Below are 7,660 nucleotides of genomic sequence, written 5' to 3'. Positions count from 1 at the left end.
TATAAATCTTTTCCAAGAATAGTAGTATTAATACCTTCTAAATCAGTAAAATAAGGTTTTATCTGAGTGATAAAAGGTAATCCAAGTATAATATCTTCATTGATATCTTCAGTAATAACAAAATCATTTGTCAAACAAATACCATTATTGCAAATATGATCTTTAGAAAGCTTATAATTTATTTTCAAAGGTTCTCCTGTACTGGAGTATAATTTTGAAGTACTTTTTTGTAAATACTTAGTAGGAACAATACCTTTTACAATGCAGTTGCGATTTGCACCACTGTCAAGCAAATCAATTTTGTTAATAACAAAATGTTTACTAATAACTATCTTAACAGGTATATGATGACTCTGAGGTCTTATTGAAGAAATTACCGTAATTCCTGGTGCTGCAGAAGTAGAAGTATTATTACCTGTATCTGTGACTACAGGTTCAGCAAGGTGATCATTATTGCTATTGGAAAGATCATTATCTATATTGTCATCATTATCATGTGAAGAATCTCGATTAGATTCAAGGTCTTGAAGAATAGTTCTTTTGGGAAATTAGCTGGTGAGAATATCAGTCTCAACGATACAAAGTCGAGATTTGATATTTCTAATTTCCTCTTTAAGATTGGAAACTTCATGATGGAGATCTGAAATGGTTGGCTCGGAATGGCTACTAGAGCGATTCATCACCTGCTTCATGCTAAAAGGTTCAACAATCGGATGAGGTTTAGCTTTGTCCTTGTCTGTATTGAGAATGATATTTTTGAGTTATAGGAGGAAACAATTCCTAGCCTCATTATCAGCAATATGTTGGATGACATCAAAGAGAGCTTCTTTCGAATGATCAGAAAGTACTTGGATGTTAGGTGTATTATCACAAGTACAAAAGACCTCAGTACAAGTACAATCCTTTCCTGATTGACTATTTTCTGAATCATAATCAAGATCTATGTCTTCATCATCACTATATTCATCAGATGTACCTGAATATTCAGAAAAGGGTTCGTCAAGAATATCAAGAAGTTTACCTTTGGTTTCTTCATCAATATTAAGAAGATTGATTTTCTTGGTCTTGGTTTTTGAACGACATTCATTGGCTTTATGACCAGTCTTGCCAGAAGTCCAACATATATCTACTTTGGCATCGTTAGGCCTTTTGGACCTAGACTTCTTTTTCTTAGGTCTGGTAGAATCATCTCTTCTCCGAGATTTCTTTCTATGGGATTTTTCCTTTTTGTCTTTCTTGATCTTATCTGGTGGATTGATAAAACCAAAATCCCTACAGAAACTTCCAAGTTCTTTTCTAGAAGAAGATTGTTCTTTCTTGAGCTGATGTTTGAACTTAATATCCGTGCAAAGCTCAGGTGCTACAACATTAATGGTGCTTACCAAATCACCATAAGTGAGATTTCTATAAGGAATACTTCCATTATTGCGATCTTGGATTTTTATCCTGACTTTGTCTGCAAAGAGTGGGGGTAAACCATTGATGAAGCGTTCCTTCCAGAAATCCAAATTGCAATCTGGACGAATCATAAGCTTGCTGAGAAAGGTATATTTGTAATGGATAAAGTTGTTTAAGTTTGGACAACTTAGATTACTCAGAATTTGGCGACTCCTATCTTTGAATAATTTTGGTTCTCCAGTGAAATGCTTAGCGATACGGTAAAGAAGATTGGCACAAGCATCTTCTCTCGTAACATTAGAAGTGGATTATGTGCTTCCTTCCATTTTACTACTGTCTCTGTTGCAGTGGCATTAATAATGAGTTGCTTAATTACATCAGTGCAATAATTATCCCACCAATGTTTCAACATTTTTGTGAAGCCTGCAATGATCATGTTAGCAGCATCCCTGTCTGCCGATCCACGCATTTTATTCGCAGTAATAGCAACTCTTATTTCATGGAGTTTATTGTATACTTGATGCTCAACTAGGCCATCGATATTCCATTCAGTGATGCTTCTTCCTTCATGAGCGGAAGTGGATAAGAAGACATTTTCCTCATACTGCAAATCTGGGAAAGAAGGTTTGTTATGGTAGTTTTTCATGTTATGAAAACGACTACTAATAAGTTTTTGGAGGAGGGAGGATTTTTTCCTGGAGAGTGGAAATTGGTTCATTCTGAAGAGTAGAAACCGTTTTTGGTGTTTTATCCTCTTTTATAGAGATGTTAAAGTTGTTAAGTTGTGCATTGATTTTCTCAATGATATTTCCTGTTACCTCAAAAGTATCAGAAAGTTTAGGGAATTTTTCTTTGGAAAATTCAGGGATTTTGAATCCAAGATAGGTTTCAATATTATGGCTGGATGAAGTAGAAGCCGAAGTCGGTCTTCCATTGATGGTAGGTTTAGTATCTTCTATTTGCCTGGACATAATATGAAGGATTTTGTTAGAGTAATTGTTTTGTTCAACTACTCAGTCTATATCTGTAGATGTGAGCAAACTACCTGTCTTATCACTTTTTTCTTTAAAAGAGAAGCTTTGATCACTGTACCTGCAATAGGAATATTAATTCTTTCAAGAGGAGGGGTAATAGATTCTACAATATTGTTAGAAGTAGTGTACCATTTATTAATGATAACTTGTAATGACTCAGCACAATTTTCAATCCTACCAGTCATTTCAACCCATTTGAAGAGTTCTATTTCACATCTGATACATGAGTTTGCTTGAGGACAAGCAAAAGCTTAAGTTGGGGTGTTAATGATGCCAGAAATTGGACTCATTTAGGGCTTTATTTTGATAGAAATATCCATGAATGCTTATTTTGTCTCAATATCTAATGGAAAACTCTTAAGTTTCAGGTATTTTAAGTTTTAGTGGAAGCATGGACACTTAGATGCAAAAAGGAAAAAAAAAGCTAAACAGAACGAAGAATCTAAAGCATGAGCATTGCCAAGAACCTTTGGCGATTCGCCGAAAGGACAGACTCCACCCTTTGTTCCAGTATGCGAAATCCTGAAGGAAGAGGATAAAAAAGGCGATGAAAGAAGCAGTTGGCGTATCGCCGAATACTTTCGCAAAGCAGTACTATACCGCCCAATGGTCCAGAAAGTGAAGATGCTGAACGCAAGCATGAAACGACAACGAAACAGAAAAAGGGTGAGTCGTCGAGTCATTCGGCGGCATCGACTAACTTCGCCGAAAGATGCGCCAGCGCTAGTTTCTGATATATATAAATACTTAACTTGTTATTAATTTTATAAGTTCCGAGCCATTATTATTATTTTCAGAATATAATTGTACTTTTTTGGATATTTTCTCTCAAGTTTGGAGAGGGTTTTTGGGAGAGTTGAAGAAAGAAGGATTTCATTTTCCCCAAGTTGGAAGTGGGTTTTCTCCATTCTTCTTCCTTTGCTTAAATCAAGGTTTAATTTCTTATACCCATTTGATTTTAGTATCATTTTAGGTGTATTTTGTTATTTCTTGATGTGTGGCTAAAAACCCCCATTCTTGGGGTGTGATTTAACAAATATGTGTTAATATTATTGTTGGGTCTTGCTTGCTGATAGGTTAGATGTAGTTTAATAGTGATTTCACCTAGTGATTGTGATTTAACCTAAAGGGTTTGTAGTTGCAAATACAAAGATACCCATGTGTTTTCGGCTTGCCCAAGAGGGAGGTCACGAAACTAAGACCACTAGACTGATGGACTAAGGAGTGGGTCGACATGAGGTTCAGCCCGAGAGGGTGAGCCCTAGTCCCATATCCTAACACTCAGCTCGAGAGAGAGAGTGGGATAAGGCGTAGGCTGGTCTTCATGCGACTAATGGGTGTCCGAGAGGAACGCATTTGAAACGGGGTAAGTTGCCCGAGAGGGAACTTATTTCCATTTAAATCTTAGCCTAGTCACTATTATTTTGCAAATTTTCTATCAATAGCATGTACTCAACTACTTATCTCAACTTGTATTGCGGTCACACCCCAAGAATTTTTACCCATACTTGATTTTCTTGTTATTTTTGTTGGTTTTGCTAATTGTGACCAAACCCCCAAATCGATATTTGATACTTTTTGTGTCGCCCCCTTTAATTTACTATGCTTTTAATCGTTAATGTCTTTAGCTACGACTAGTTAGAGCTAAATTTTATTCTTCTATAAATTCTCAAAACTACTCCTTTGGGACACAACCCCAACCTTTAGTTGAGTTACTTTACTATCGATGATCGTAGACACTCATACCGTATGTTAGTGTTGTTGGTCACGATAAGCATCAATAGGAAAGATCTCATGATGTTTAGAAATGATTTTAGATAGCTAAACATGAGATATGATCAAGAAATCATTGTTTGAGGGTGGGTCCACGACGCGGAGGTGTATTTAAATTTTGGTCGCGAAAAATACGTCACTACAACAAATTCGATTATCTGGGACAAATAATTTCGTCATTTATAAATCATATTTGTCACTAAAAATCTTGTGAGACGAAAAATAATTTGTCACTCAGTCGTCACTAATGTGTGTCTCTAAAAGTATACAAATATGATTTAGTGCTTCGTCGCTAAAAGTATTATATTAACTACAAAAACAAAAAAACGTCCCCAAATTCTTAAACATTTGTGACAAATTTATTTATCGTAAAAAGTATATTTTTCGTAGATAATAATATGTTTTGTCACTAAAAATGTTATTACTATAGACAAAATTATATCGTCGCTAATTATTTTACTTCAATCAGTGACGATATCATTTGTCTCTAAAGTTATATGCATTTCGTAGTTGAACAAAATCTAATTTCGTCAGTAATGACTATATTTTATATACCAAAATTTATTTTGTTATTAAATGTATTAATTAAGGAAAAAATTATTATTATAAAAAAGGTTAATTTTCCTATTATCCTCCCCCAACTCAAATTTATTTTAAACTCCTCCCTAGGAGCTCCCACATTATGCTTTCTTGGGGATTCGAACTCACAACCTTAAGGTTGGAAGTGAGGAGTGCTTACCATCCGATCAACTCTCTCTTGTCTCTCATTTTTAATTTATTTTCTACTTCATTCACTTCTTTCAAATTTAACTTTTGTAGATATAATGTATTATATGATTATTTATACACATACACAAGTGCATGAAATTTACCACCCACAATTCATTCAAATGTAGATTATATTTTAATTAAACTTTATATTTTTTAACATATCTTTAAATATATTCAGTACAATTCTGTCATTTTATTCAGTTATTTTTATAAATTTGAAAAAATTATTTAGTACAATTATAAATTTATGTAAAATTAAACTTTCGATTTTATTTAAAAAATTGAATAATCGGTTCAATTCGGTCGGTAAATCAATTGTTTTGAAAAAAAAAACATCGATACCCATAACTATAGTACTTCATCATAATATATTTGAAATCCTAGGTTGTTCATTTCATTCATTTGTGTTTTCATTTTTTAGTTTATTTCGATTATATTTCACACTGATGGAAAAAGTTAATAGAAATTCATGAAATATTTGGCACCTTTGCAAAGTCTAATTTGTAAGTCAATGTTATCTCTGTATTACGTGCGTTTGCGGAATTACTATTAAATATCTACATATTTTTAGATAGAAGAAAATAGATCGACTTAGTCTATACAGTTTACCAATCATAAATCAATAGACACGTACAAAAATTAGCACCAAGACTTGAGAAATTATTTTTTCTATCGTCTTTATCGATGAAAGTTCTGTATCAAATAAAAAATAAAAGTGTTAAACCAACAAATATTAGTGATCTAGTGGCAGAACCGTACCCTACTCACGATACTTATAACCTGGATTGTATTTTTGAAATGATGCATTTTATAATTGTGTAATTTAAGAAAATTCATGAATTGAACTTTTTCATTTTTACAAAATGGACCGAATTCATTGGTTTTAATATTTTCCCTCGGTAATTAACGAAAGGACTCTGTCTATTTCTTATGAAGCACTTATATTATTCTTTTTGTAAGTTATCACTTGTAATTATGAGCAATTGTAGCAAAAAAAATTGTATTTAGCTATGAATTTTTTTCGTAGCAAATAGTTGAATTATTCACTACAAAATTTAAGTCGTCGCTATTTAACACCTTACATATTTTGTGACAATTTTTTTGTTGTCGCTAAATCACAGATTGATTAAAGACAATAAAATCTTTGTCACCAATTATTTATACTATTAGTGACGAAAATAAATTTCATAATTAAAGCTAAATTCTTATAGCTAAAACTTATAATATTTAACTACAAACTCTAATTTGTCGATATTGTAACAACATATTTTTTTAGATGAAATTTTTTTGGGTCCAAAAATCAATAAATTTTAAGACAAAAAATAATTTGTCATGAATTAGATACATTATTAGTGATGAAATAATGTGTTACCGATAACTTTAAATTCGTGACTAACACTACTTAACAAATGGCACCAATTAATTTTTTCGTGGAAAACTTTAGTAGATGAAACTTTGCTACGGATTTTTATGTTTCATCACTAAAAGTATGTGTTTCATATATTTAAGCACGAAAAGTAAATTTTGTCACTAAAAACAAACAATTAGTGACGAATTTGATGTCGTAGCTATATATCATATTTGTTGTAGTGCGTGTTGAGGCAGAACGGTCCGTCACCACCCCATGACGCGAGGAAAATTTTTGTGAAACTGTTGGGCAGGTCCGCGACGCGGCCTGGGGCTCTAGCTTTGCCCGATATTTTTCTTCTTCGTTTTCTAGCCTCAATTCGCCTAATTTCAATTCTTTTTCGCCATAATTTCAGGTACCCACAACATATACAAAAGAATCTAACTCAAAGCAACTCTAATAATCAATCTTAAACTCTCAAGAACTCCTCAATCTCATCCCAAATTCAAGAAACGAAAGCAATTCAAGAATACAACTCAAGAGCATCAAATTCTGAATCTTTTTAGGACGAAATTACACTGACTAAAACATGTTTGGCGCGTGGATGAACGAATCCAACGCTGTGTGAACACACATACCTCTTTAGGGATCAACCCTTGTCTAAATCCTCAAGCTAAACCTTCAAGAGCAACAAACTTTGCTCTTTCATCTCTTTTCTCCTTTTGCGTTCTTTCTCCAAAAACCCTAGCGTAAATTTCCAATTGTCTAAACTGAATTGGTTTTGACCCTTAATTAATTCACCAAAAACGAATTAAAATAATAAAGACCAAAACACCCTTTAAAAATCCGGATTGGACATTTCGTTATTTGAACAACCCAACTTCCAAAGGGCATATCTCACTCATACGAACTCAGAATTATGCAAACTTAGCGGCGTTGAAAAGATTATTCCAAGATGTTTCCAACAATACCTTGAAATACACCTAAATCATATTTATCTAGGAGTTATCACCATTTGAAGTTGACCTAAACTCAACTTATTTTAACGTTACAAAATTTTCAGATTTTCATTCTTTCAAAAAACAACTATTTCCAATTATAAGCTTCTTCCTAGTTATTTCAAATTGCGAGATGTTACAGGTTCTTCAGTTGAGGTAGGTTATGGTTTGTTGAATGTAATAGATAGATTTTTAATAGTGATTGATAGTCATTGAGTAATGATTGTGAAATTTTCTATGTACTTAATTTTTGTGGCTTGGATGATTAATGTATTGTTGTGATTCGTCTGTAATTCCAAGACCACGAAATTCATAATCTTGTACTTGCTCTATCAAAT

The sequence above is a fragment of the Solanum verrucosum genome, unplaced genomic scaffold, assembly GCF_900185275.1.
Source record: "Solanum verrucosum unplaced genomic scaffold, falcon-dt-bn FXZP01000181.1, whole genome shotgun sequence".
NCBI lineage: Eukaryota > Viridiplantae > Streptophyta > Magnoliopsida > Solanales > Solanaceae > Solanum > Solanum verrucosum.
The sequence above is the reverse complement of the archived record's forward strand: the minus strand, read 5'-3'. Positions refer to the sequence as shown.